Genomic DNA, 8,153 nt, shown 5'->3' with positions numbered 1-8,153 from the left:
ATAAGAGTACGAGGAAGAGGGGTGGGGGGACACGGGTATGATGTGGGTGTAGGGTAGCCTGATGGAACGAGGGTCCTTATCTCACTACTAGCTGCACTACTCCCACCCTCGTACCCCCACCCACACACCCTCCACCCTCCCCCATCTCATACCCCCCTCCACCCTCCTCCAACCCATTCCCATACTTCAATCACCCTCACTTTCTTCTCCTTCCCTCATCTCCACTCCTTCAATCTCCTTCCTTGTTATCTCCCTTTTCTCAGCTCCCCATTTTATTTGCTCCTCTCTCTCTCTTTCTCTCTCTCTCTCTCTCTCTCTCTCTCTCTCTCTCTCTCTCTCTCTCTCTCTCTCTCTCTCTCTCCTTTTATTCAGCCACTTCTCATTTTCATTTGTCCTCCCGCTTCGTTCCCCTCCTCTCTCTCCCTCCTCTACTCGCCCATCATTCCTCACATCCCTCTCCTCCCGGCCGTCACTTCATGCTCTCCTCCAGCCCTTCGTTTTTGAGGCCGTAGTTTCTAAAGGTCTTAGCGTTTTTTAAAGTTAAAAAGTCATTTGTTAACTTATTTTTATGTATGTAAAGTCCCGGTCGACTTTCTCATGCTTGACTTGGGCGAGCAGCTCCATTGTACATGTTATTGTCGTGGTTCATGGGTTCTTAGGGCAACTGATCCGTATAGCCAAGGAACACCACATTCTGTCATTGCAGAGGCTACCTGCCCACACCCTATGCCTCACACACGGCTCTAAGTCTGGAAGTATTTTCAGGGTGTACGGTGAGAAATCTATCCTGATAAAAAATAAAAAATAAAAAACAATAAAAGAAAGTATTGATGTGTCTTTTCCTCTAGCCGGATCACGTCAGGGATCCACCCACGATTTTTTTTTCTTTTCTAGGACTTTACATCAAACCTTTCTCAGGCCTCCTCTGCTTCTCGCCATAGTTTGTGCCTTGTTTCTTTCCTGCTCGCCCTGCCTATCTCCTTTCTATCCTGTTATTTTTCCCCTCTCCATCACCCCCTCTTGCCGTCCACTATTTCTTATTCTGCCTTAATGTTGTCGTCAATTCTCGTGTGTCAGCCTCCTCATCCCTCTGTCATTCCGTCGCCATTCCTTACGCATACCATCCCTCTTCCTCTTCTTCTCTCTACCTTCTCTTTGGCCAAGTTGCCACGGCTTTTACTCTACACAGACTGTTGCTGCTCCTCACTTATGCCACAAAACCGCCGTCTATACACCATGGCTGCACTTCTTCTGTTTGTATAACCTTGATGCTTGTCCACTATTATATCCTCATTATTTATTTTTCTTCTGACCCAGTTACGCCTGCCCATCCACTCGCCTTCTGCATAGCCTACCACCCCACCCACCCCATAACCTACCCACGCTCTTTTCCATCACGACCTACCACTCGGTTCTCCTCCCCAAAAAACTGAGGCAAAATTAAAACTAAAATATTGTTTATCACCCACTTACATCATAACCCACCACCCATCTCATGGCCTGTCCACTTACCTTTATAATGACCTACCCATCCAATTACCCTATAACTCACCCACCAACCCATTTACTCTGTGACCCACCCACCAACCCACCTACCCTGTGACCCACCCACCATCCCATTTACCCTGCGACCTATCCTTTCATTTATCCACCCACCATCCAACTACCCCAGGACCAGGCCACCTCTACCCCGGCCTGGCAGCAGTGAGGGGGCAGCGTGTAACTCAAGGCGACACCACCAACTCACCCGGAAACTTCACATTTTGGTCCTCAATTAGTGGTGCTCATGGTCGCTGTTGCTGTTCCTCCCTCCCTTCCTCCATCCCAGCACCTTCTGTGCTGCTGTGCTGTCCTGTGCTACAACTCTTGTGGTGAACTCGAGGGAATAAATGGTTCACGGTCCTTACCATGGGCCTTACAATACGTCAGTTACCAGAAGAACCACGAAATAACTGGGTGTTTGGTTATATTAATGCAAATGTGCCACACATGGAGGAGTCTAGTGGAACTACACAGGTGCCTTCGCCATAACGGTCTTGTTCGGGGGATGGCCAACATGTAGGACAGTCCACAACAAGAGTAAATTAGGGCAAGAAGGACCCTGGTCCCAGATCTCATAAAGTTATGGCGTGGCAGTTAGAATGGCCCTCCAGGGTGAGTAGCAAAGACTGGGGACGTCACTGGTATCTCGGAATGATGAATGTTTAGTGGGGGCACCTGTAAACATTTAGTACTGCAACAACAAACACTGGACACCAAAGAAATTGGAGGGAAATCAGAGCAAAACCCTGCCACTTCATAAATTTTTTTAAATGGCACACCAGGCTCCGATCGTGACACTACCAAGTCATTTTCTTCAGTCTCATGACGAATATACTCTTCATCCCTGAACTGCATCCTTCAATCCCTGATTTGACGGCTACGACTCGGACGATTCGAGTACCTCACTCAGCTCCCCATCTGGATCGTCTAGTGGCAGGAGAGAAGCAGACTGCAACAAGGACAAAAAATATTACCATGCGGCTATGAGGAACCCGCTACAACATTATTCAATCGAGGAATTTCCATTTTCTAAATTTCTCTGGAATTACTATTTGACAGAAACTCACCATGAGCGCATATCAGAATGACAAATGACATGACCCTTCAGGTATCGAGAGGATAGAAATAGATCCAATCCACAGTGTTCCTGCCTGTCTACTTCCAGAAGACTTCCGTTGGGCGCCCTTTCACTGAGTACCCATAGCTTGTCGACTTGTGCCAATAGCCCTGGCTGTGGTGATCAGCTACATCATAAAGCTCTGAGAAGCTATAGCTTTCCGATCTACAACCAGTATACTTGTTGTGGTCTGCTTAATCGTGAAGACCCTGTCGATGAAGCTTCACCTCAACATTTTGACCTACAACCAGTCGTGGGAGCTGTCTACTGCATCTTGGCCAAGCACTGGAATCTGAGCGTTCGGCAGCTATTACTGAATCTGTTCTCATCATAGGGAAGAAGTTATCTTCAGTTCTTCCAAGAGCAATCATTGTATAAGTCAAAAGACACAAGTATAAGACACGCTTGTCCATGCTTACACCACATCACTCCTTCAGGGTGTACATACTGTGTATGTGGGTCAATCAGGCAACATCTGAATTCCCGCACAGTACATCACACCTTAGGTATCACTTGTCTCTGCCACCAGCACTCTTGTTCCACCACATACCCCAGCTTTGTGCATGCCATCATTCTTGTTCAGGAGTTCTGAGCGCGGATGATTGTCAGACAGGTATGCAACTCCTCGAATAGGAAATCAATAAAAGAACTCTACTGTTTCCATGCATTACCTCACCTACCCCTGTGTATGTATGCTTCTACGTGATAAAGCTGTTAGTGTATGTCCCTAGTATCAATATCCAAAATGCACTACGTTTCGTACAGAACCCTAGCTTCAGGGAAGACAGAGACAGCGAGATGTAACGCGGGGTTTGGTAAAACAGTATTCAGTAGAGGTAAATACAATTCGGATGGATTAGGCACATGGAAGACGCAGTTGTAAAATAACAAGCAAGACTAGAGTTATAACAAATATTTTTACTGTTGCAAGGTTTCGGCACCTATATTGCACTGTTATCAGGCTAGGATCGGAGAGAAAATAGTACATTAGTCAAAAGAAAAAGAAATTAAAAAGAAGCATTAAACCTTACAATCATTCATTCGAAGTTAAGGACAAGAAAAAATGGAATAACAGTGACTGTACGAGAAAAAAATATATCGAGGTCAGTACTAGTTAAAATTAAAAATTAAAAGACGCAAATAAATGAAATAATAAACAAACCGCTGAAATTAAACTAAAGACAAAGGAATGGGAGAGACGGCTCGTTGTCGCCGATGGTAGGTGGCTCAAGCGTCTGGCAATTCTCCACACTCAACTAGTCCATGTGACTCCCACAGATGAACAGAACTGAGAAATTTTTTGTAAGTATAGTATGGTCTGTTTCGTGAGTATGATCTCCAATAGCAAAGTTGGGCGGCTTAGAAAACTTTCAGTTGGTTTGAACCGACTTACCAAGATAAGCACATAGTTTGGTGTTCAGAGGCCTCTTCGTTTTCCTTATATAAGTATTCCTACAGCTAGCACATGCAAGTATATATTTATCTGTTTACCTTTTTATTTATTTATTTATCCATAGATAGATAGACAGATAAATAGGATAGATAAAAGAGGACATTTCAGCTGGAATTTTGTATTTGAATGTATGTTTTGTTGTGCATTGCCAACCTTATAAATATATCTGATTTGACCGTGGATAAAACTGTCTGAGCAGCTTAGTAAAAGTATTACCTAAAATATGATTTTTCTGGTCTGTGTCAGTGATAGAGAAAGTTACTACATCACGAGGAAATGTTAGCGTCTTACCTGGAGCCACTAAAAGTCTTACAACGGGCTTTGTCCATATATATCACCAACAATTGCAGTCACGCTTACTGTGTAGGGATGGCCCAGCATCAGCTATAAGAACCCACACACCAAAACTCTCCCGAAGCTCAGCTTTAAACATACGGACTAAAATGATAATAATAATAATAATAATAATAATAATAAACTCGCCATCTAAGTACAAACCTACTTACAGATCCCTGCTACCCTTCGTAGGAGTCGCGAAATCAGGCCGCCGATAATGTTCTTTCTTTCTTTCTTTCTTTCTTCCTTTCTCAGTCATAATTCCAAAACGAAAAGGAGTACACAAGCGTCTTACCCACCAAAACTCTTCGTAACAATCGAGGATGTGCCTCTCCATACTTAGAGCAGCATTTGAGCTGCAGCAAGCGAGTGACAGCCTTAAAACATTCTCTGGCACTCCCACGTCTTGTAAGATGTGTAAATCTCTGTGGAATCCAACCTAAGCGTTTTGCGGATATTGTACCAGAAATCGGTGTTACGATTGCTGAGTATATATAGATAATGTGTATATGGTAGCGAGCTTCCATAATAAGATAATAAACTAGACAACAATTTATTTTAAAAAAAAAAAATTAGATGTATGGATGGAGAAAATGCAGAAACAAGATTTTTAAAAATCACAGAAGCAAGAGAGCATGTGCACTGGGAGTAGAGTCAGAGTTCCCCAGCCATTACTACATTCCAGCAGCTACAAACGTTTTAGGAGTACAGCTGGGATGCAGTACTGGATATAGAACTCTGATTTTCCTCCCATCCAAATGCTCTCTTTTTTTTCTGAGCTTTTTATCTCTTGTTTTAGCACTTTTCCCGCGTTTTCATAAATCTCTTGTTTCTGCACTTTGTCTGTGTGTGTGTGTGTGTGTGTGTGTGTGTGTGTGTGTGTGTGTGTGTGTGTGTGTGTGTGTGTGTGTGTGTGTGTTTATCTCCTGTTCCTAAACTCTTTCCATCCATACACTTAGTAGTCATTTAAGAGTTTTTGTTTGTTTTTTAGTATATGTCAGCGATTTTAAGTTGGAATCCATTCTCAAGTAAGAGATTACGAATAAACAAAGCTAACGGTAAACTTTTTACAAACCAGAACAGGTAGTGACAAGCTCGGTATGTCAAAGCTATGGTAAGATGACGATTGAAATTTACAGGGAAAAGAGATGAAAACTTTGTTGTTAGTCCCATGAAAGTCAGCTTGCGGTACAGAGCATTCAGATCTTGTGTTCATTCTAGTAATATTTACGTCCAGTATTAAAAATGGACTATTTTGCTCAAGCTTGGGAGTAAAATTGATATTCTAATATTTGTCATTTAGGCAGGTTACAAATTTTATGTGACCAAGAGATTTGAAAATGAGAATTAACTTAGTAATGACTTCGATGTACAGTGGTCCCTCATTTGTCACGGATTCTGTTCACAAGAACTACGATCAGCACGGTAATATTAATCTATACCCTGCCCCCAGTCTTTTTTTTTTTTCTTTGTTATGCGAAGAAGAAGGAACCAAAGGTCGTGAGCCAGCAATTATTGTTCCTTCCGAGAGAAAAACAATATACAAGAGAGAGCCAAATTCAAGATCCGATCATTTCGAGATGCCTGGACACACTGCGTTTGGAAGACTGGAGATCAAAGGAAGCAGGAAATACAGACAGAGGGAGACAGTTCCAGAGTTGACCTGTTGCATAAATGAAGGCCTGGGATTAACGGTTAACTCTTGCATTAGAGAGCTGGACAGAAAAGGGATGAGAGTTTGTTGCTAGACGGGTGCTACCCGTCGTAGAGGTAGAGGAATGCATGCAGACAGTTCAGAAGAGCAGTGACCATTGAAGTAGCGATAGAAAAGAGATAAAGATGCAACAGTGCGACGAAGAGACAGAGGTTGAAGGGAGTCAGTAAGAGGAGGAGAGTTAATGAGACGAAAAGCCTTTGACTCCACCCTATTGAGAAGAGCTGCATGTGGAGAGCCTCCCCACACATGAGAGTTGTACTCCACACAGGGGCGGACCAAACCCCTGTATAGAGTCAACAATTGTGCAGGGGTAAAGAAGGAACAGAGTCGGCTTAGCACACCTAATCTCTTGGAAGCAGATTTTACAAGAGATGTAATATGACCTTTCCAAGATAAGTCCCGAGTAAATGAAACCCCAAGCATGTTCAAGGATGATGCAGGATTAAGTTGAATATCATTATACATTAGTGGGTATACCTGTGGAAGATTTTGTCGGGTTGATAGTTATAAAAACTGAGTCTTTGATGCATTAAAAACAACAAGATTATTATTACCCCAGTCAGAGATACGAGCCAAGTCAGACATTAGGTGTGCCATAGCCTCATCCCTTGTCTGCTGAAATAACTGCTGAGATGGACGTTGCGAGAACCGAATGGAAAGGTGAAGGGTGGAGTCATCAGCATATGAGTGGATAGGGTTAGATGTACAGCGTAGACGGTCATTGATGAATAAAAGGAAGAGAGTTGGTGATAGGACAGAGCCCTGAGGAACACCACTGTTGATAGATCTAGGAGAAGAACGATGGCCGTCTACAACAGCGGCTATAGAACGACCAGAAAGGAAGCACATGGTAACCAATAAAATTTCCTGACCGCACTTGCAGCAGCCTGTTATTACATCCGTCTTGTACCAGATTTCACCACCATCACCAGACTCCGCCACCACTTCACCAACCTGAGCTCACCATTTCAGTGGTTACCACAGTATGAAGAGACAGTCACCACCTTCAGACAAGCATCACACCACGTACTGAATATATTGATTATAGCCTCCCTTTCTGCGTCATAGAAGTGTCTGACATCGAACTTTACACTGTCCTAGTACAAGCAAAATCAAAGGGGGAATATAATTATCATCTCACGGGAAAGTCACACTCTCAACAAGGAGCAAAATTATATCACTATGGAAAAAATGTGCCTTGCTTTAGTGTGGGCAATCAGACACTTCAAATTAAATCTCATAGGCTCTTAATTCAACATAATGAGACAAAACACTCCTTACGCCGGCTGTGCAGATCTCAGGCAAAAACATATTGTTCAGTTCTAGCTGCGTGTTGCCACGCTATGGTCCCGAAGAGGAAGTTTTGTTACATCCTTGCAGAGGCATTGATCTCAGGTTTACAACCGCTTTCTTGGACTGTGAGGTATCAATGCAAGTTAATCCTTTAGTAAATTAACTTGCACTTCTTCTTGTCCCTTTTCCCTACCTGCCTACCTCCCTAAATACTTACATCTTTGTCTATTTACCTTCCTATCCACGGTACCTCCCTACCTACCTCTGGACCTACCTCGCTGCTTACTTACTTACTTGCCTACCTGTCTCCCTGTTTGCTTACCTACGCACCTCCCTACATTCCTCCCTGCATACCTCCCTACCTACCTCCTTGCTTCCCTCCCTCCTTCCCTCCCTCCTTGCCTATCTTCCTACCTATCTCTCTTCCTACCTCCATGATTATCTCCATGTCTGCCTGCCTACCTACCTACTTCCCTGCCTGCCTACCTACCCACCTCTCTGCCTGCCTACCTATCCACCTCTCTGACTTCCTACCTCCCTGTCTGCCTACCTCCCTGCTGCCTACCTCCCTGTCTGCCTACCTCCCTGCTGCCTACCTCCCTGCCTGCCTACCTTCCTTCCTGCCTGCCTCCCTACCTGCCTCCCTACCTACCTCCCAACTACCTTCCTGCTTACCTCGCTGCCTACCACCCTGT

The sequence above is a fragment of the Coenobita brevimanus genome, chromosome 66 (assembly GCF_032717465.1).
Source record: "Coenobita brevimanus isolate Jiangsu-jjx chromosome 66, ASM3271746v2, whole genome shotgun sequence".
NCBI lineage: Eukaryota > Metazoa > Arthropoda > Malacostraca > Decapoda > Coenobitidae > Coenobita > Coenobita brevimanus.
The sequence above is the reverse complement of the archived record's forward strand: the minus strand, read 5'-3'. Positions refer to the sequence as shown.